The sequence below is a fragment of the Marmota marmota genome, unplaced genomic scaffold, assembly GCF_001458135.2.
Source record: "Marmota marmota marmota unplaced genomic scaffold, marMar, whole genome shotgun sequence".
Taxonomy (NCBI): domain Eukaryota; kingdom Metazoa; phylum Chordata; class Mammalia; order Rodentia; family Sciuridae; genus Marmota; species Marmota marmota.
In genome coordinates, this window is record NW_026000211.1 from 15,112,841 (window position 1) to 15,136,038 (window position 23,198).

The 23,198-nt window shown below is 32.2% G+C and overlaps 1 protein-coding gene across 5 annotated transcripts in view; it reads right to left on the reverse strand.

Annotated features, from left to right (window-relative positions):
* The window catches only part of Tenm3 (teneurin transmembrane protein 3), a 2,471,519-nt gene that overhangs the window by 1,668,753 nt on the left and 779,568 nt on the right, over nucleotides 1-23,198 (reverse strand). The gene's annotated exons all lie outside the window — the stretch shown is intronic.

A 23,198-nucleotide genomic window follows, 5' to 3' on the forward strand; every position in this document is an offset into this window, starting at 1 on the left:
GATATTACTTGCAGGGGAAAAAAAAAATAGGAAGCTGCTTCAATTCCCTAGTCAGAGTCAGTTTTGCTTTTTATTTTTTCCCCCAACAATACAATAGCAATGGGTTTCCAGTTGTACATGCATCACTAATGGAATTACAAATCTTACATCTGAAGCCATCCTACATGTAAACAGAGCTATGGGTATACCAGCGTATTAAACAAAACTATGCAATTGCATCAGAAGGAATAATATCTGCATTACTTCACTATCCTTCATTATTTTTAAATTTATTATCAATTATAAATTTGAGAAATTTTTTAAAAATTACATTCACCTACTCTATCATATTCTTTTTTTCTGTATTTCTACTTTAAGATTTCATTTTTGCACTGTGACATTGCTACCAAAGTTTTTATAATTAAATAGAAAAGCATTTCTCTTTTTGCTCTAAATTGTCATTTTTCAATTGGTAATGTATTGTGGAACAACTTTTCACACTAAAGATAAAGTTAACATTAAGTATCAAATTAAATTATTGACAGCTTATAGTAATAACACTTAAAAAAAAGCTTCTGCTTTAACTAACTATCTACCTTTCTTCACACTACTGTTTTTCTGTATTGTCTCATTATCCTCCCATGTATATTACAAAATGCAATCTCATTCAGTTGGGTGTGTATGAAGATAAACATATATATTCGTTTGTACTTGAATTTTCATTCTCTTGTTCTGTCATTAAGTATACCTTGAGTTCTTGGGTTAAATGTTGAAGAGATAGTGGTCATAAAAAAGAAAAAAAGTAGTTGTGTTCATTTGAATTTCCATTCTAATAGGAGCCTAGTTCACAGGAGAATTTAATCAGTAAAAAGTTGTGTAAACTAAAAGTGAACAGCACAGATGAACAATGAAGAACCTGGATTACATAAGGAGTCAGAATAAAACTGAAATTGTAATTTCATCAAAATCTGAATATATATATATATATATATATATATATATATATATATATATATATATATATATATATATATATATCCACATCAGATTTAATCAACAATTAAATATTAGACCACTAAGAGAAATAATGAATGAAAAATGGACTACTACTACCATACTATCTGATTTGACCAAAAGGAGAGTAAAAGTATATAATATTTAAACTTCATTGAATGTAGATTGGTTCTTAATATTGACACACAAAAAAAGATGAAGAATGAAATGGAAATATTTCCATAGAAAAGTTGTATTAGAAAACAAAATCTTAAAATAGAACTAGGCAAATTTCTATAGGAGTTTTATAGACCAAAGGTCATTGAACATGCAAATACATTCTCCCATTGATTAAATCTGGCTCCATTATCAAGAGCATTTAGTGAGCACCTAGTGAGTAGCAGCAGCTGCTATGGTGAGTGCATATTGCAATTCCATGTGGAAGGAATCACATACGCATTTTAGAAACTGGGTAGCTGTCTTATAATTTCTATTGCCAGCTCTTAGTTATAGAACTAGGAAATGCTTTGAAGGATGTTCCAATTCAAATCTCACCAGCTCCGGAACCATACTCCCAACATGCTATGGTGAGGAAGCATGCCAGTTAAGTTTTAAATTCTTGGCCTTGAGTGATGTTTAAATAAGTGAACAAACCACTGTCCATCCTGTTTTAAAATTGTACCTTTCTGATACAAGTGTGAAAAATGTTTTTTTTTTTCCCAAGGTCTTCTCCTGGTTTGCTAGTTTGCAATTTTTCCTATAGCAATTAGTTTCAGCAATTGAGCTAACCAACAGGATATTACAAAATAATTTTTTGGGGGGTAAATGACCTCATAAGATTTAAATTGGCAACCAAAAGTTATCAAATTTAAGCCAAGGGACTTCAGAAGAGTTATTTTATTTGGAAAAAAATGCTATGCCACAGACCACATGTTTTATGTCTTGCATACATGTTTTTTTATAATCATGAAACCACATTTGCTAAGAAACACTGATTTTGAAAATAGAACTGCTTCTGTAATCTTCATTTATATAATTTTCACTAGTAACCAAGTAATAATAAGCAAATGTGGGTCTCATAGTCATGGTTGTCACAAGGAAATTTTTAAAGAACTTTACTCCAGTTATCATTAACACACATGAAAACATTTGTATAAAGTCATATGTAAATGCTGAGTTCATGAAAGAGAAAAGATTGTTTCTGTATCTAACCAAGTGTGGTCCTACACCTGTAGACTTAACTGATCCTATAATGCCAAAGAGCAGATCTTCAATACTTTTATTTTTTAAAATATCTATTGACACAGCATTTTAAATTACAACTTGTCCTCCAAACTATCTCAATGCTTGGTTTTATATTAAATCAGTGCACTTATTTCCCCAGAAGTTGTTTTGTAGAGACAGAGAAGCAGGAGATGTCAACATCAGCTCTTGTATGACTCCTGTTTCTCCTAACAGATAACACAAATAAAGGTAAAGAGGGTGGTAAGGCATGAATTTCCTTAGAATTTCTTATATGGCAACAGGAACTTGTTTAGAAAGAAGATAGCATATATACTTTAAAACATTTATAATTGGAAACACTTATGGAATTATCTGATAGAGAAATTCTGTTGAGAGTTGTGAGTTGAATCATACATTAGGCTGAACATATGAAATTGCTGATATTAGATAATTTGCTATATCAAAATGGAAATGTAAAGGTTTCAACCTGTACGTAGGTTTGAGAGAAATCAGCACACAACTCTGATATGGCTTAGCAAGCCCTAATAAAATAGTCAAGGGCTAGGGAAATTGGCATTTAAGAAGTTTTAGTTAGCAATGCCCTACTGTGCAATTGTTCACAGAGCATGCTTTGACCTTCCTTTGAAAATTCCATTCATTTCATAATCTATTTTCCCCATTCCATAATGGTAGCTAACCTTTCTTCACTTCAAACCCATTAGTTGGTTTTGTATACTATTTTTCCTGCATTTTTTCATCTCAAATCAGTGGATTTGAGAATCATAATACTTTAGATTTATTAAATCGGTCATCAATAATCAAATTTGAAATTGAATTAAAAGTTACTACTTATTGTTTAGCCTCCATTAGGTCATAGAGCATATTGAGAGAAGAATATTCACAAAATAATTCATAGCAATAATTGTTTTAAAAGGTCAAGGGAAGGTGGGATTTGGTGAGGTATTGAAGTATTTATACAAGAGAACTTTGGATTCTCAGTGGCTGAGAGGGGAATAGGTAGCAAATTGCAGTGGTGTTTATAAACTTCCAAACCTCAGCCTGCTTTTTTTGCCTTCAATCTCCTAAGAAAAAATATTTCTTCTGGATTCTCAGAATAAGTCCTTTGGGTGGAGCTAATTCTTCCTCTGGTTCCTTGATGTTACTGTTATACAGGGCTGCCCAGTTTGAGAATGCATGAATCTGTCTATGGAGATTGATTAAAGAAAAGTATTTGAGGCAGTTCAGGTCAAATGTGATTTAGATACACAAATTTGGTTTAAATTCTTAGAAAAAAAAATACTGTTCTGTTAGAATTGAACCTTAGAGGATACAGATCTGGTAATGTCAGAGTCTGCCATGTCAGGAAAGTATCCTTAAGAGTGAGACCAACATGGAAAAGAGACAAGAAAGAGAGGGTAACTGGGACTTCTTGGTATTTTTAAGTTCCAGCTTGGCCTACATCATTTTTGTTTTGTTTTGATCATGGACATAAATCTTTTGGGTATAAATAATTTTTAAGAGAAGTATATGAGCTTTCCTCTTTTAAAAAGTCTTGACTCATACACAGGAAGCATGAGACGGATGAGCAGAGGGGAACAGGAGCTTTTTCACTTACTTCCTTCTGGATTTGCTAGATGGGACCAAAAACTGCTTGAAAGAGCTCAGGATTTGGGAATACCACTCACAGACTTTAGCTATTTATCTTTCATTGGGCACAGGCTTACAAAATAATATTGGTGTCCTGTAGACTACAGAGAAAAGGCATTATAAAATCTGAGGTCTTTTTAGACCATTTCTCAAACTGCACCTGTATCAGTATGATAATGGAGATAAATGCAACTTCTATTGCATTCACAGACTCCCATCATTTTTCAGAACTCCTTACTGATCATCTTTATTCCTACCTGTGCTTTTTACAAATGTATTCAAAACTTACTTAGAAAATCTTTCTAAGAAAATAAATCATTCTTATAGCCTATGTTCTCAATCACGGATTTCTGGAATATTTCTTTTCTCATTATTTTCCCTTAAAAAAAATCTTTCCTTAAACCTAGCTTAAATATTATTATGTCAATGATATTTAAAAAATATTTCCCAAATCCTACTCTTTACTGTCCCCAGTCCTGGCAACTACCACTCTGCTCTCTGCTTCCATGCTAATGAGCTCTTGAGTATCATCTTCTCTCTCAATCCACATCATAATACATGAATTATCTTACTGTTTATTTCCCACAGTGTGAAGTACACATTGGAGTGTCAAATGCTTGGTTCATAACTAAGAATTTTAAAAATAGGTAGATTATATCTCTGCCTTAAGGGAACTTTTAATCTTGGATATATACAAATATAATACAACAATAATTAATTAACCTCTGAAAAGAAATGCCAAATTCATGATTATAGGTGAGAAAATCAGAAGGAAACAGGAGATGGGTGATGGTCAGTGCAAAAAAAGGTAAGACATGACAAGAGATTCTACTGAAGCAGGGAGAAGATGTACAGGTGAAATAATGCCTTTATGACCAAGGGAAAGGTTGGATTTTATCATCATGGGCATGAACCATCAAGTGATCTTAAGTAAGAGTGCATCATAACCAGGTTGTATTTCAAATGCTCACTTTGGCATTAAGTAAGATGGAGCATGAACAAGGTAATTCTTTCATTCTTACTTGTCTGGGACAGTTTTATTTCATGTCTGTTATATGGGCGTGCTTATTAATCACCCTCATTTATTCTCAGACACATCCTGGTTTAGACAGTTCGTTTTCCCCAATCTTAGATTCTTTGAGGGCGATGACTACATCCAGTTCTAGTTTTCTTCAGAGATTAGTCTAATACCTTGAACAAACTGCTTGCTGAATAAGTATATGTTGATTTGGATTAATACAATTTTCCATTATATTTTATAAAAAGAAATAAGTTATTAAACTTGATACACCTATGTCTTTACTGCTTCCTACACTGTCTCCATACTGTCTTAGACATTCTGTTTTATAGTCAATAGTGTTATAACTATTGGTTATGTGTCCTTGAGCTTTTCAAGGTGAGGATGATAGCTTATATATCACAATGTTCCCATTGCCTAGAAGAATTCTCATTACTCAGCCAGGTTTTTATTCCTCTGGAGGAGTTGATGTTTAAATGTAATTACTTGTAGAAGTGCTGTCTTAAGTAAAACTATCTAACTATTATTATTTAAAAAGGTATCAAAATAAAGAGGATTATATTTAGGATAGTAAATTTGTTATCATATACAAAAATAAGTGAACATCATATAAGGTTGACTACCTTTCCACTGTCTGTGCTATAATAAGTAGATCCCCTGTGCTGCCATAATTAACATGCAATATAAACTTCCAGTGAACTGAAGCTTTCTTCTAAAATTGAATTGTTTTATGGTTTCCCCGGGAATTGCTGTCTAAAATTTATCAGTAGAGTAACTATGATTCCATACATGAAATTCTACATTGAGCAGTATATTTGCTGCTATAAAGTTTAAATTTTTTGTCTTTTTCTTATTGCAATTTCTCTAAGCCTGAAAAAGATACAACTCAACATTGTGTGCACTGGGTCATATTTAATTTGTAATGCTAGGAGTATAATTGCTTGTCAGGTATCCTCAGTGTGAATCATGCTGACACCCACTCTTTACATTTTATAACCACATTTATTTTGGGGATTATTTTTTTCAGAACTCAATAAAAATTATTTATGCCAAAAACTTCATGACAGATCTTACAACTCCCTCATATTTGACCTACTTTTCCCCAACAACCCCAAAAGGTCCTGACCTCTATTATCAAAATCTCCATGCAGATGGAAGCTCTGATGAGATTCTAATTAAGTGAAAACCTTTCTGTAATTATACATGTTCACTATTTAATGAGAATCTTTCTATAATTAGAAATTTATTTGGACACTTTAAGATTTCATAGGCTGTGGCTGTGGTGTCCTAATTCAAATATTTTTCATTCATGAGGGGGCAAAGTTCTCTTCCCCACAAATGTATCACTGCCAAGGGAAATTTCTCTTTTAATTAAGTGTATGATATTGTTAAATGATGACTCACAAAACTTATTTTCACTCTTCTTTTTCTCTTTTTTTAAACACATGAGAAAAATTTGTGCTCTATGATGTAAAATAATTGATTTTGTCTAATAGTTAAGAATTTATTGGTGTCTAAATCAATTTATGTTTATCATTTTAAAGAAATCTTAGGCAAATTTTGCTATGGAAAGATTACATGAGTAATCTTTCTGAGTCTGTTGGAGAGAGGAGGACAGTGGCTAAAAGAGAGAACTGCAGGGAGACTACTTGGACAAATGTCTTAACTGACTGATGACTAAAATTAAATGAATAATGACTAGAACTGGGTGGGTGACAGGAAGACTAAGAAACTCAGTACACATGGAGCTGCATTCTCCAGAGCTTGTATCATTTTTGCTTTGCTTTTTTCCTTTTCTATCTGTCTTGTATCATTTCATGCTTAATTATGTTGTTCAAAAGCTCATCCTTATTTCCTCCTTCTCCATACCTGAGAGAAATCACACTTCTAGCAGCATGGGGCATCCATAACATACCAAATTTTACTCACAAGCAGAAGTGAACCAGATAGTAAAACCTGATCCCAGGAATAAAATGGGCTTCATGATTCCTACCAGCCTACTTGGCAGCTGCCTTTTCTAGGCTCTCTGATAGATGTTAATTACTTTAGTTAGGGCTGTGCAGCTTTGCAGTAGAGCACGTGCTTAGTAGCATGCATGAGGTCCTGGCTTCAATTCCCAGAAACAAAAAGAGGACTGTTTTGGTCAGCTTTTTCATCACTGAGACCAAAAGACCTGACAAGAATAATTTCAGAGGAGGAAAAGTTTATTTGGCACTCATGGTTTCAGAGTTCTCAGTCCACAGAGGACTAACTCCTTTGCCCTGTGCCTGAGATGAGGTAGGACATCGTGGTGGAAGGGTATGGCTTGGGAAAGCAGCTAGGACAAGACAATCAGGAACAAGAGAGAGACTAAACTGGGTTTACCAGGGACAAAATATGTACCCCAAAGGAGCTCCCCCAATGACTCACCTGTTCTAGCCACGCCCCACCTGCCAGTTAATCTCACCAGGGGATTAATGTGCTGATGAGGTTGCCACCCTCATAACCCAATCATGTCACCTCTAAACTTCTTTGCATTGTGTCACACATAAATCTTGGGGATGAACCTTCATATCTAAACTATAACAGAACTTTTCTTTGTTGACCTGCTCTTCTTTCAATTTAGTTCAGAAAGTCTACATTAAATGAACTCTTTCTTCATTTAGAATATCATAACATTTCCTATCATTTAGAATAAGCTTTAGTGTAACATTTGAGGAAATGAAGTCACTGAAAGATTCAAAATTTTGCTCCAAGTCTTTTTTTTTTTTTATATTTATTTCTTTTAGTTTTCGGCGGACACAACATCTTTGTTTGTATGTGGTGCTGAGGATCCAACCCGGGCCGCACGCATGCCAGGCGAGCGTGCTACCGCTTGAGCCACATCCCCAGCCCTGCTCCAAGTCTTAAAGCTTCTTGATCACTAAGAGATCAAGCTCAATGGAACTGAAGACTCTGAACAGCATTGGGGGAAGCCAGTTAGCATAAATCATGACTGAGCTGGTTTATCTTCCATAATTGCACACATCATTCTGGTCTTCATGGAATAAAATGTAAATAGGGGGCATGCTTGTGTTTATTTCTAGTAAATATAAACATCAATAACTTTAAGAAAACATTGTCTTCATTTCCAGGATAAAAATGTAGTCATAACTGCTTTTTGAAGATTTAAATTTTTAAATAATATCATGATTATATTAATATTTCAAAATTGTCTCTGAAATTTAAAATAAAAAGCTCAATTCTTAATAACTCATTTAAAATATTGGGAAAGTCAATAAATAAATGAACTATGCAAAGATCTCCTTTATGAAATTATACCTTCAAATTAGAAAAAAAAATATAGATAAAGCATATGCACTTAAATCCTACTTCTTCATCAGGTATTTCTCTGGTTTTTTGGCATTTAATTCGCTGTGACTCTGGCAGCAATTTGTTTCATGCATATGCTTAACATTACCAATCAGATTTCTAAGTAAGTTGACAATGAGACTGTGTGCTGTTCTTGGAGCCAAGGACAGAATGTCTCCACATTGGATGTTAGTATAGTCATTTAAAAATGTCCTTCTTCATTCTATTACTTCACAGTGCTCAATCATCTGAGGAGGAAAATGGCTTTCCAGTGAAAGCAAGTGTTTTCTGCCCACATTTTTCAATCAGAAATTTCGTATCTTAGAAGATGTGCGGATAATTTGATTATTATACTTGCAAGTAGATATTACCCTATATTAGGACTTTAAAAAGTTTTTGTTTCAAGCTACAGTCTCATACCTATTATCAAACCTAGAGTATTTAAAGAGATTATTTAAATTCCTTACCTTTCAATTTATTTTCTTCAATGACTATTATTTACTCCAAAAGAAAGTTCAAGTTTATAGATAACATCATTTATTTATGACAAAATAAATCTTTTAAATCTGATAAAAATTACAAGGTTATAAAGTATATTAAGTTCCTCCAACAGATGACTTAACTTCTACACTTTCTGACATTTTCTGCAATAACATTTTATTTTAAATGTCAACCATACATAAATTCAATCTCGTCACAGACACTGAGATGTTCAAAAGTTCTCAATTTTAGACAGAGGGTGGGGGTTAGGGAGGAAGCAGGCCAGAGAAAGAGAGCAAGAAAGAGAGAAGAGAGAGAGAAAGAATAACTTTAAAAGCTTGGAGCTGAAAAAGTCTCAAAATGTTCATCCCTTCTGGAAGTTAAAATTTTTTTAAAAAGCTAGCTTGAAATGTAGCAATAAATTATGCAATGCATCATAAATTTTGAATTGCCCATTGTAATTGTGGCACAGTGTTTCAGAACAATGTCACAGAGAAGGAAACATCAAATACAAGTTCTTCCTGTGTTTGCAATATAATTTCTTTATATTTAAAGGAAAAGAATACCACAAATTTAAATTAAAGCAATTTATCAATATTTAAGAAGTCAAATGATTCCTTGGGTGTTCAACTAAGCAAATTTACTTCAATTTTATAAGTTTTATGAGGCCAAGCAATTAATTTATACGAGTTGAAGAACTTTTATCTGGTTCTGATATGTAACAAAATGAGGACAATTTTATATTATGTTTAATTACTATAAAACACTGATGATGTGCTTGAGTGTAAATGTTAACTACCAGCTATTTTGAATTAATTTTATTTATCAACATCTAAACAAATGACTAAATAAAATGACTTTTAAAAAAAATTTTTTTTTGGTTTTACAAAAGTAAATGATCAAAAACAAAACCAGAATGAGCTCAAGAGCTGAAGATGTGACATGTTTAGCCCTCAGTTTGCTCCTAGAATTCTCGTATTTCTCACATTCATATTCATTGCCTTCTAGATGAACTGTTAGACTCCATCTCTATTTCTATTCTCTCTTTTCCCTGCTGGGGGCAATGTCCCTCCATTACTATTTAAGAAATGACTAGAAAGTACCCATCCTTTAGAGAAGCAGAATGCTCTTTTAGGCAACAATCTTAGTCACTGAAGTAAAATGAGGGCAACATGCCAAATATATGTCCTAATAAAACATTTTAACAATTGCAAATGTGTTAAGTTTTATGGCTTATTTCCACAACCTGCATAGTAAATTTTTTTAAAAAAATGATGCAATAATGAATAGACATGAATTCTTTTGTCCCACCTGCACAATAATTTTATATAGAAAGTATTTATTATTATAATCCTTAGAGTCCCCTAAACTAACTATACATTTTCTTCCTGATACTCCTTATATTTTGCATAAGATGAAGGAATTTAAGACCAGAAACAAATAACAGATTGTAAAGAATAATCTAATTTGACTACCAAAGAACATAATAATCTATGTAATCATAGTCTTATTTCTTAAGTTGAAGTTAGAAGTTTATGTTTGAATTCAATTGTATACCTTAAAAGTTCATCTTGAAATGATTATGGCAATTCCAGAACAATGTATAGTGATGAAAGTAGAATCAAAATTTTTTAAAGCTTGCAACAAGAAATTTATGAATTGTTATGATGAATGACATGAATGACTCTTACTTGATATTTCTAAAGTACTTCATTTTTAAATTTAATTTTGTATTTAGAAAACAACACCAAACTCTTACTTTAAAATTATAAAACACACACAATTAAAAATTGATAAAATATTAGAACACTATGCCTTTCACTTTACCTAATCTCAAGTAACTTCAACTCAAAAAGCAAGAATGATATTATTCTCTTTATCTATTAGGCATTCCCTGATAAATTGGAGTTATGGTGATTGTATTCCTTTCTGATCCATTTAAATATAAGTTTTTGAAATAATGCATTGGTTCAATTGTGGTCCACATTGCATTTCCTTTTGTGACTCCTTCAAGAGAACTGTGAAATATTTATTTATGTCTGTCATGATTTCCCCAATCTTGCAAATATGGTAGAAGGTATATAATGCATTTTGAAAAATATTTTTCAACAGCTTATGAGATGTGTGAACAAATCTAATTTTTTCATAAAATATTAGTAAGCATGCATTCATTTAAACAAGATTAAATTCACATTCCAAAAGATAAGGAATTTATTGCTTGAGCATCATTTGATATCACCACTTAGCTTTTCTTGGTATTTGGACAGTTTCTATTTAGGACAGGAGGCAACAATGAGATGACCTATCCCCACAAGGAACTAAGATAATTAGGCTAGCTTTATAGGACCAATTCATACACACTACAAATTAGATTATTGGGTAAAAGGGAAAAAATTCATAGCCAAAGGGGAGCTATTCAGTTAAGGGAATATTAGGAACCATAGCCCTATTTTTGGAACCTCCAAACTAACTTTCAATATCTGAATGCAAGAGTGTGAGGAAAGCTTTCACAATGCCCATCTAAGAACTATCTAGTTAGATGTATGTCCTATCGAATGAGCTTGAATCCTCTTAGCACACTGTGAGGAGTGTAGTACACTGAGGAAATGAAAATGGAGTTATTAAATATTTGTATCATCCAAGGAGCTTTTCTTGTTTTGATTCCATGCAGAACAAGCAATCATCTGATTTTATTTTTTTTAATTTATGTAACCTGGCCTATAAAAAAATAGGTATTTTTCAAACAAAAGAAGCAATCAAATCAGTAATTTATTCCTCTAGTTTACTCTTACAAGCTTTAGATAATGAAGTCCTATTTTGAGCAAGGGACCCAATGTCACTGTGTGGACATAAAAATATCTTCAGTCTTTAAAACTGAGGAAAATACCTCTAGTAAAATAGATTCTTTTAAAATTGGCAACCAATCAATGATCATTTACCAAAAAAAAAAAACTGTATTTAATTTTATTTTTGTATGTATCTGAATCTCTATCAATGGAATCTGATACAATTAGTAATTGTATTAGAATTAATTTAAACTTGAAGTTAGGGATGGACTCACAACTATCACTTATTATTTCTCTAGTCCTAAATTAATACTTTATTTCTAGTTTCCTGTAAGAGTTCTCATGCACATTCCATCAAGAATATTTAAACATGTTTAACAGAAACCAAAATATTCCATTTGAAACTTTGTATTCACTATAATGGTTAATTACATAATCATTTTTCTAGTTACTTGGGCTTAAAATCAGTCACCTTTTAGCCCTTTCCTCAACAGATCATGAGCTTAGGGAGATAGACCTGGTTTCTGTGATTAAAGGCAATTTATGACATTATCTCACAGCTTTCCATTGCTTTGTATATAAAATGGGATAATGATACAGTGCTTACTGCATTGCTGTGAGGGAAAAATAAGATGCTGCTTGCATAAAGCAGAACACAACAATGCTCAAAAAGAAAGGTTGGATAAATGCTTGGTCCAAGAAATTGGCTCTACATAATAATCTTGATGTAACTAGGAAATAGTTCATTCTTTAAAAAAATGATGTTATGAAATTTTTGTGGAATGCTGCCTGTGTAAACAGACAGGAAGACTTTAAGAGTGGTAATGAGTCAGTATTATTCTCTGTAGACATTGCAAACACCGGAAGAAGACTCAAAGTATCCATATATCAAATGTTTCTGAATTTGGCATGATATATATAGATTGCAGTTTGTAATACCAAAACTGTTTACATATATAAGAGCAGTCTTATAAAATGTTCAAGCTAAATAAAATGTTAGACGTCATCCAAATTTCTTCTTTCACAAATGAGGTTAGAAAGAATTACAATAGTGAGGTTCAGTCTGCAAATACCACCCTTTTGGTTGACCTAGCTGGCATTTGTTATCTTCTTTCCCATATCAGTGGTTTCTTCTTGAAACACTCCATTTCCTAATCCTGATTTGAATGTTAATCAATTCAGAATATTTATTACAGTACTCCCTACTAAATTTTATTATAGGGTCTAAATATATTATAATAAACTATCTATATCTTTGAAGTACATATTATCAAACACAGAATTCTTGTAATTAACATGTTCTAGTAGTAACTTCCACATTTTCTTGGTTAGGTTTCTTTATTTATTATAACAAAATCTAATTTTTAAAATTAAGCTTTATTTAGCAAAGTTTTGATAATATGTTTTTATTGATTTGATTTTCATGAAGTGGTTGTATAATTTCTGAAAATTATAAAGTGATTTTTAGAGAATAGTATTTTTGAGTGAGATATTGGTAAATTTGATAATGAAGCAATAGATTTATGTTCACATTATTTACCCCCATATAGCTACTAGAATCATAATGACAATACTAGAAATTATATATGCACATGGAGATATTTTCATTCCACAAACAAAATAATGGTATTTAACTGAGTAGAAAATTGAAGAGATGAGTTTTAGTCAGAAAATAATCATATATGAACTAAAGAAGATAGAATAATATAAATGCCACTCACAGTTTCTTTCTGGTTTTATGTGCTTTTCAATTATGTACATAAATACATAATTGTACCTTCAGTTTTTTTCCTACTGAGGTTCGTTTCCATTCTGTATTTTTTGCCATTAAGATGAACATTATGATCAAGTATGTTGCTTTTAATAAATAGAAATACCTCCATTTTTTTTCTTTATACACATTGCCAAATCATCTGATCTTCCACAGATTCTGAGATTAAGTAAGATTCCATGACATATAGCCACGCACTCTAGTTTCTCACAAGTATGGTGAGGTCCAGAGGGTTGGCAGGGCCAAAGCTAGGGCTGGAATGCAGGTCTCCTGACAGGTGCAGCATTCATTGTACACATCACTTTTGATATCTGTATTCATTCCTACAGAGGTTTTATTCATGAATTCATTTCTTTACTACTTTTTGTTCAGCCCTAAATCACTTTAATGAGGAAACTCTTGACAAAGGGAAGGGAGGATGAAAGAAACCAACTCTTAAAGAAAGTAGACAAAATAAAACTAGCAACCACAACAAAACTCTGTGACAAAATATAATATCATTAGTTTATCAGATTTAACCACTCACAGCTTCTAAAGTACATTTCCATGATTTTGTTTATCCTATTATTTCTACTTTCTTTCCAGTATAGTTCAAGATCAACCAGTAACTTCTCCCATAAGCTTACTTTAATTTTATATTAAAAAATTATTTCTTCTAAAATTTTATAGCACTGCAGAAGGACTTGGGTTCAATCCCCAGTACCACACACACACACACACAAAAAAAAAATATATATATATATAGCACATTTTTTTCTTATCACTAATATAGTCATACTTATGTGTGCCTACTATACTAATATGGCATTTCATTTGAATAGATATGACTTTTAGTCCCTTCAACTGAATTCTAGACTTCACTTGAGGACAGGAATTATGTCTTATCTCCCCCTCTTGCCATCATAGCTAGCTTCCTATTGTGCATGCTAAATGCTCAACAAAACATTTTATGAACGAGAGAGCTTGTTCTCATGTTTAAAATGGAGGCGAACAGTAGGATGGGACAGTGGAATCTGATAAATTTGAGTCCAACAGAATTGTCTCAGCTCATTATATAAAATGATTATGGTAAACTGGTGTATCCTTCTAAGCTTTCAAAGATAAGTCATCTAAATCATTCTTTTAAAAATTGTAGTTTTTAGATGCCATACTGAAATTTATTTTCTTTGAACATGCTAACAATATCAAAGGCATGCCACAAAAAGTTAGGAAGAGACATGATATGAGCTGAGCTGACTTAAGTGAGAAAGATCATGAAGCATTTCTCTGCCTATGCTTTGTGTTTGAGGAAAGAGGAGAAACACCTCTAGGCAGGCATGCCTTCAGAAGTGACTAGTACCCCTAAGATGGAGCCAGCTCCATCAGTACCCTGCCTGTGGTCCCGAGAAACCACCTCCACCAGTTGGGACAGCTAACTTTGGAGACATATGACTCTACTCCAAATGCCCATTATTCATGGTTAATGAATTATGATCAGTCTTCTCATAAAGTTAATATCACAGGAAGCAGGCTTCAGCCAATGTATGGGGTGTATGGATAAATATCCTGATTACTTGGGCTTGTTTAGGATAAATCTCAATGGTATGGTCTACTTTGCCCCAGAACTGCCCTTGCAGTGGAGGACTAGCTGTATTCAGTGACACTTCTTGCTAATGCATCCTTGCGCCACCTTCTGTTCCCTACTTAGGCTTTCTTTTCCTTTCTGTTCATTCCTGGGATCACAGATCTCCTCCCAAATAAAAGGTGCACACTCAAATCTTTTCTAAGTGCCTTTGTCTGAGGGAAAAAAGCATACTAAAAGAGTATCTTATAATATACTTCAGATAAAAATGTTGCGATTATTTTTATTTCAAATGTTCAATTTAAAAAATGTATTTTCGTGTTATCTTTTTTTTAATATTCACAGTCCATAAAATTCTTCATGGCTTTATATATTTCTTATCTATGGTGGAAGCCCAAGGTCAGCTCTTTTCATATGTATAGGCTATCCTATAGATTACGATTGTTACATGGCCTCAACAATATCGGTAATCCTAAAAGCCAAAAATATTATACTTCACACTAGAACCCTGACAGGATAATATATAATGTATAAAATATATTATCACTGAAGAAGCTGATTAATGAAAATAAAATTATTGACCTGATTGGTATGCATATTGGAATTATTATTTTATAAGTCCAAAATCTGGGTTAAACAAAGTGTTTTAAATAGTACCATACAATATTTTAGGTGAATTTCTTCTCCTGACACAAGGAAAGTTTCATCATACAGATACATATCGTCATTAGTTTACCAGACTAGTTTGAACAATGTTTTGCCACATAATCTTTTAAGTCTTGCAAACATGCTAATTGAAGATTGGTTTTCCATTTTATTAAAAAGCATATTTAATATGGACACCAATAATAGTATGTTCTTGCTCATTTGTAGATGTTAGATGCATACTTCATTTATTTATTCATTCGTTTCATATGTTCATTCATACCTAAACATAAGCTTAGTGCCTAATGGCTTTGATATTCTGCTAATAGTGAAACAGGAATAGTGTCCATCATCAAGAATTTTATCATCTAAAATTAAACTTATTTTTCACAAATGCTGAGAAAATATAAGTGTCAAATTTCACTTTAGTTATCTAAGAGTTTTTATGGGGAAATATGTGAAACTTGAATACATATAGCTTTTAGATAAAAATCTGAAATGCTATTGAGATAGCATTTTGAATATTTATTAAAATATCTTGCTATTAGGAAGTTGTAACAGTAGTATTTTATGTTTTGGGTATTTATTAAAGTAAAACAGATCTTTATATTTATTTTTTCCTAAAGCATTAATTGCAACAGATTTATGAATGACCTAATTCTGTATTAAGTTTCAGCAATAAAAACTTTATTGCAACACTTGTTTTGAGAAATGTGACATAAAATTTTAAAAAGCAATTCTCAAATACTGTTTATTGTCTCTCCCTTGAAAGGTATTTTTCCCCATGATTAGCAGGCCTATGTAATTTTAAGCACTTCTTGGTTTTATGTTAAATTGTATGTTAAATAATTTAGTTAAACACAAAAGCTAAGAATTCAAATAAAATATCTATTCCCTTTACTCTCCTCAAAGATCCATGAATCTACTAAAATAAATGTTTATATTTTTAACCATCCCGGAGTTATTCAAAGTATGCTAACCTGCTAAATTTATAAAGTACAGGGATACAGCACTTCAGGCTTTCAAAAATGGTAGTTGCTTTCTTGATTTAAATTCATTAAAGACATAACATCCTTGTTTTCCAATAGACGATTCTTCATTTTAAAAAAATCTCAGGTGATCTAAATTAGGAAACACTGAAATCTCATTTACTACACTATACCAAGAAATAAGTGAATGAAATATAATGCTTGAAATTTAAATAATTCAATAAATATCTGATCAATCTTATTGGAAATTTTTAATGGATATGATGATCTTTAAAATTCTTAAGTATCTTAATGTTAATATTCCAATCATCTTTTAAATGTAAGAGAAGGATAAGTAGGTCCTAAATAAATGTAAGTAACACCAATAGGTAAGTGGTGCAAGTTAACAAAATACACCTTCCCTAAGTATAGAGATGCTGCTTATTTGCTTTGTTGCTCTGCAGTCTGTATTCCAGGAGTTGGTCGCAGCAAATGTTATGCAAATGATGTTATTTCAAAGAACTTCTAAGTAGCTATTGGAAAAAGAATAAACTCATAATAGTAAATAGCATGTAAAATGTTCCATAAATAAAATGTTTCATCAATTTGAAATTTTGTTAAATTAGAAGCATACATACATATCGCTCTTCCTATGGCAGAGTCATAGAATAAATGTGGTTTTACTATATCTATTTGTAAGGGATTGTAAGTAAACTTTAGACTCATTTTTTTTCCATAAACCCAATCTTCTTTATGCAGTTACTCATTTAGAGGAGGTCTGGTTTCTGATTTATAATAAAGACGTTTCCTGTCTGTGTTTTTAGAAATTTGCCTTTACATTTTAGAACTTTTCCTTACATTTACTTGATAGAACAATAGGCAAAAGAAATACAGAAGATTTAAATCAACTATGTTCATTTGTACCAGAGGTAGGAAGCAAAGGACTAGCTAAAAGTGAAAAATGGATTGATTGATGTCCACTAATAGTCAATGAGACTGGCTATGACCATTTTATGTTTATTCCTTTACAGCTGGAAAAACACTTCCTATAAACCATTTCAGCATCCTCACTACTGGGTGTGATAGATATGAATGTTTTACAGACATAAATGGATGTGTAACTGATGTGATTCTGCAATCTGTATTTGGGGTAAAAATGGGAGCTCATAACCCACTTGAATCAAAGTGTGAAATATGATATATCAAGAATTATGTAATGTTTTGAACAGCCAACAATAAAAAAATATATATATATATAACACTTAGAATATAAAAATACTTGGGGAATGAAACTGACCAAATTATATTGTTATATTGTGAGCATGTATAAATATGTAACAATAAATTACACTATTGTGTATAATTATAAAAAAAAAAATGAACTAAGAGAAAATAGGTGTCTTGATGACCCTTAGAAAGCCAGTAATTGCAGGAGACAAGACTTGGAATTCATCCCTCCACCACAACTGGGCTCCTCACCTGCAGCTTTTCAATAAAGCAAGCACAAATTTAGAAACAAACACTTATGTTTAAGCCTGTGTGAGTGTGTTCATATGCAGGTATGTAAATCTTATATTTTATTATTAACAAGTCTGGTACCCTTCAGATCTAAAGGAGCTGAGGGTATCACAAGCTAGATTAGGAGTTTGAGATGAAAATATCCTGACTACAGAAGGAGAGAGAGGCAGAAAAAAGCAATCCTGCTCTATGTTCTTTTTGTAAATAATCTTATTTCTGAGCTTCAAATTTTAGCAACACTGATGAGCCTCCAATCTGCACCACTAGATCTGATGAAGTCTCAATTCTTTGTTTCTGCATATTTACAAATTAGTTCCATGTTGATGTTTTCTGCTAGCACTTCACAACATTTTTGAAACAGCACCCATCTGCTATCTTCTCTGTCCCAAAACTGACTACACTCTAACTTATCTTTTGCTCTGATTACTTCATTATGCAATCATTTAAGTATGAGTTAAGCCATCAAATATTTTCTTGAAAACTGAGAAATTCACTCCTTTCCTCTAGTTTTCTTCTATCACCTTACAGTTGCTCCTAATTAGTGCCATTTTTTTCTTTATCCTTCCTCTATTACTTTCTTCATCGAATCCATTTTACAGAACATAAAGATTTTACAGAAATGCCAGTTCTATTTTTTGCCTCCTTTCTCTTTTCTTCTCCAGCTATTCCCACTCTTATATTGTCTTTTCTTCTTCCACTCTAAAGTCCTCATCATTATCATTTTAATTTTCATCAGCTTCATCAATATTCATTGATCTCCATAATATACTGAATCATCTGCTAAAATTTATACAAGAAAGACCTTTTTGAAAGCTTACAACTATTATGTCGGTCAGAATTGGCATCACTACTCTACAAAAGAAGCTCAGATGCAGAGTGTATTGATGTATTCGTTTTTACACACACAAATAACAGACAGTTTGACTCCAGGGGCTCATCTTAGGAACTTGTTTCATCATCGCTACCCAACAAAACCATATAAAAATGTCCTTCATAAAAAATAGAATTTGCTTGAAAAAAAATATCTTTCAAAGACTCATTCAATATCTCTTTTCATATTGTTAGAATTCTTTTCCTTGCTGATGCATAAGGTTGTTTTTTTCTAATTTCACTTTATTTATAAAGTTAATTTTAGCACTTAATTACATACTTTCACCTATTTTAAATACTCTTTCTTATAAGTAGACCTTGGACCTCCAACCGAGAAGAGGCTATTATCTAAACTTGTAAACACCTCTGGGTGCCAATAGGAGAGCTTGCTCATAGCAGGTGCTCAATACACACAGGTTGTGTAAGCCAGCAGGTTTCCCTCAATTTCCCAAAACAATCATTGGACAATAACTAGTTTAATAATGATCCTTTCCATCAAAGTCTTCATAGTTTTTCCCAAACTGAAGGAAATTTTGTGTTTCTTTACTACTGGGTATTTGTTCATGGTTTCTCTTGAATGCTGATTTAAAACATTTCTCCTCAGGAAACTATTTCCTTGACAATTTACTTTGTATTAATATTGTCTTTCTTTCATGTACAGAACTATAATACGTATTTCATACGTTTTTATGTTTATGTACATTGCTTATCAACAATACTGAAAAATTGTGAACATAGGGAACACACTTTATTTTTCTTGAAATTTTCTTATACATTGTATATGTTTACCATGAAAAAATTATATCTCTGCCCCTATTCTAAGCAATAACAGGTCTCTGGAGGATGGGGTTCTGGCTCAGCGGTAGAGTGCTCACCTAACCCCCTAACCCGTATGAGGCGCTGGGTTTGATCCTCAGCACCACATAAAAATAAATAAATAAATAAATAAATAAATAAATACCTGTATTTGTTCATTTAGAAAATATTTTAAACAATAACAGGTCTCTGGAAAACATAAATTATATTGGTAGTGGTAAATTTTAATCCATGATGAATATGCAATATAGTAAATTTTTTGTCTTATAATATGTGTAGGTTTGTATGTTGGGTTTTTTCACTTTGATATTGTAAACATTAACTGAACATTTACTATATGCAAACAGCTATGTTTTCTATGGGATTAAGAAAAGGAAAATAAAGTCCAGAAATTGTCCTGAATAATTTATAGTCTATTGTGGAATATAAAGCAGCACATGGATTGGTAGAAGAAAAGAAGAAAAACTATGTGGTCAAAAACAAACAAACAAAATTACAAACAATAAAAGGACATTAGGATTATTAAGCATGCTGTATTTATTGCAGGAGGAGGCAATTATATCAGGAAGATTTTATGGAGCAGGCACAAGGCTTTGGGAGGCTGTTAAAAATTTTTAATCTCATATCAATCCTAAAAAATTTTAAAATAAACACGAGAAAAAAAAATCATGTATTTTTAAATTTTATTTTTGAGTTTTGAAAGCCATATAAGTTTTATCTAGGAATTTTTAGAATTAAGTATACACTTAACCTCTTTTTAAATAATGTTTTTTGTTGTTCTAGGATTATTCCATATGTGTAACTGACATAGGATAAACATGTTTGTAAGTTTGCTAAGGCCAGGAAACACATCATACACTTATTCTGGGTTTCTTTTAATATGAAGTAGAATGCTGAGCACCTAAGCATTTTCTCTCAAAAGTATAATTCATTAACCACATTCGTTAGAACCATCTAATGTGCTATTCAACTGATAAGCTACTAAACCCCATTCCAGATCATTTGAGTTCGAGGAATTAGAATTCCTAATAAGAACCCCAAGTGATTTTTAGGGAACACTAAGGCCATTAATAGAATACTAAGTGCACACTTATTATCTGATGTGACACCCTGGTATGGCTTGAATATTCAAAGCCATTGTCTTGACAATCTGCCCATGAGCATCTTTTTCAATCTGAGCATTAGCAAAAGCATTTTTATTCTGAAGGATATGCAAAATAGTACAGGAAGGACTGTCTCAAAATTCTAACTGCATACATACTACCAGGAAGGTAGATGAAGTTACAGAAGAAATCACCAATATGTGAATAAAGAGATGATTCTGATTCATGTTATACAATAGCACTCAACCAGCTCCCTATCCCTGTATCAAGCCCATTGAAGAATGCTCTATGCAGGAACACAGATGAGTTTATAAAATTGTGAAAATTTTTTTATTAAAATTTTCTCTCTAGAGAAATTCAGACAGAAGCATGAGCAAATATAGAGTTTAAGAAAAAGAAAAATTGGGGAAAGAGGAAGTCCGTAGATATCTTTGAGAGCCCCAGTAAAAATGAGGAAAAACTACCAAAAATTTTCAAAATGTTATGTTCTGGCATATAGGTATGGAAGGGCAAGAAAGCAAGTCAGAAGCAACCAAAGTGGAACATGTGATAGTGAGGAACTGACCTTGTAGGAGGTCATTGATTCTAGAAGACAGAACAGAGCTAAGTCTCCACCAGCGAAAAATACATTCAGTCTCAGCCAAGATCTTCTCCACCATATTTGCATGCCCACAATAGAGAAAAATGGATAGAAAAAAATGAATCAGTCCAGACCTCAAACAAGAATCAGAACTGAAAAGTTAGCTGTTCTCCAAAAAATAAATTTCAGTGAATAATATGCCTATTATATGTTACATTAAATAAAAATTCTGGATAAAGTTGCTTTTATCAAGCACAATGTAGACATGGAATGGTAAATGCAGCACAACACGGTACAGACAAAAGAGGAAGTGGCAGACTTGGAAGAAATGCCGGAAGGAGAAAGGAAGAAAGGAGAGAGGATGAATAGATAAAATATGCAAAAAAAAAAGATGAATTAAAGTATTGTGAAATTTATAAGGAACAGAAGCAAATATCCCATGTAACCTTAAGTTCTGGAAGAATTTAATAGGAATATCCGTTTAATAAGATAGTGTTAAACAATAAGAAGACAAAGCAACAGAAGATGAAAAGAGATATTGCAAAACCTGGTTAAAAAGCAATTGAAATTTTTATGTACATATCCAAATTGATTCACATGGTGGATCTCACAGGAACAACTTCAGGAGCTTTAAAAATACTTGTGCTTTGGTTGCCTTAGGACTTATTGATTTAAAAGTTTTGAAGTATAGCCTGGGCCTTGAGATTTTTAAACCCTCCACAGGTGAAGCTCATGTGTAGCCAGTACCAAGAACCCCTGAGTTAGGCCCAACATGTGGCAGACATACATGGAAATTCAAAAAATGGAAAGAGGAAGAGCTTAAAGCTCATAGTAAACAAAGAGGAAAAAGCCAAACACATTAGAGCAACCAGAAGGCTATGATATACACAAAGTACAAAGAGGCTTTAACATAAGGGTGACTTAAGTGAAGGTACTAAGCAAAAAAATTAATAATCACAACTATAATAAATGAACATTTTTATGAAGTCAAGAAAAATGTACATCTGCAGGTCAAAATTATAGGTCATACCAGGAAAACTTTATATAGAAAAATCATTATCGAGAAATCTGTCATATAAATTATTTGATTTAAGGCTTAAAAAATAAGTAAAATTTATGTTTTCCTGCAGAGAAAGCCAATCATCCATGAAGAATGCAGTGGAAGGTTGGAGAAGAGAAGGGTGACATCAGAATTCACCATAGCATTTCAGTAACAGAAGATTGTGAAGCCATCTGTAAGGTTGGAAAGTGTGAGGTAATAATATTACAGTCAAATCAAAGCAGCAGGAGCAGCAATGAAGTTTTCTCAAACCAAAAAAAGAAAACACAACACAGAGGAAACACAACACTAGTAAGAATGCTTGAAAAACCCATTTGTTCATGAAATTAAAACCACACCCTCAAGATTAGTCATGAGCATTGGTCCAATTTGTACAAAAAGCTAAGACTAAGAAACAAAAGAAAAGTAGGTATGTGGAAAAATATGTTTCATCTTGACTTCAGCAGTAAATATAAGAGTGAATTAAAGCAATTTCAAATTTAGGTTTTGGCTAAATACTGACTAAATATACTTTATTATAATTCCCCCTTTATTTCCATTTTTCTAGAATAGTGGTTGCCAAATTTTTCTGTAAAGAGTCAGATAGGTTAAATATTTTAAGATTTGTGGGCCATGCAGTCACTATCAAAACTTCTCTCCTTTGTTTTGGGGGCAAAACATGGACACAGAAAATCTATGTGGCGATGTTGAAGTTTAACTTTATTTATAGACATTGAAATTTTTATATTTTTATATTTTTAGTCATAAATTATTATTATTATTGTTTTTATTATTATTATTATTATTATTATTATTATCCATTTAAACATGATAAAGCTATTACTAGATCACAACACAGGTTTTCCCTAG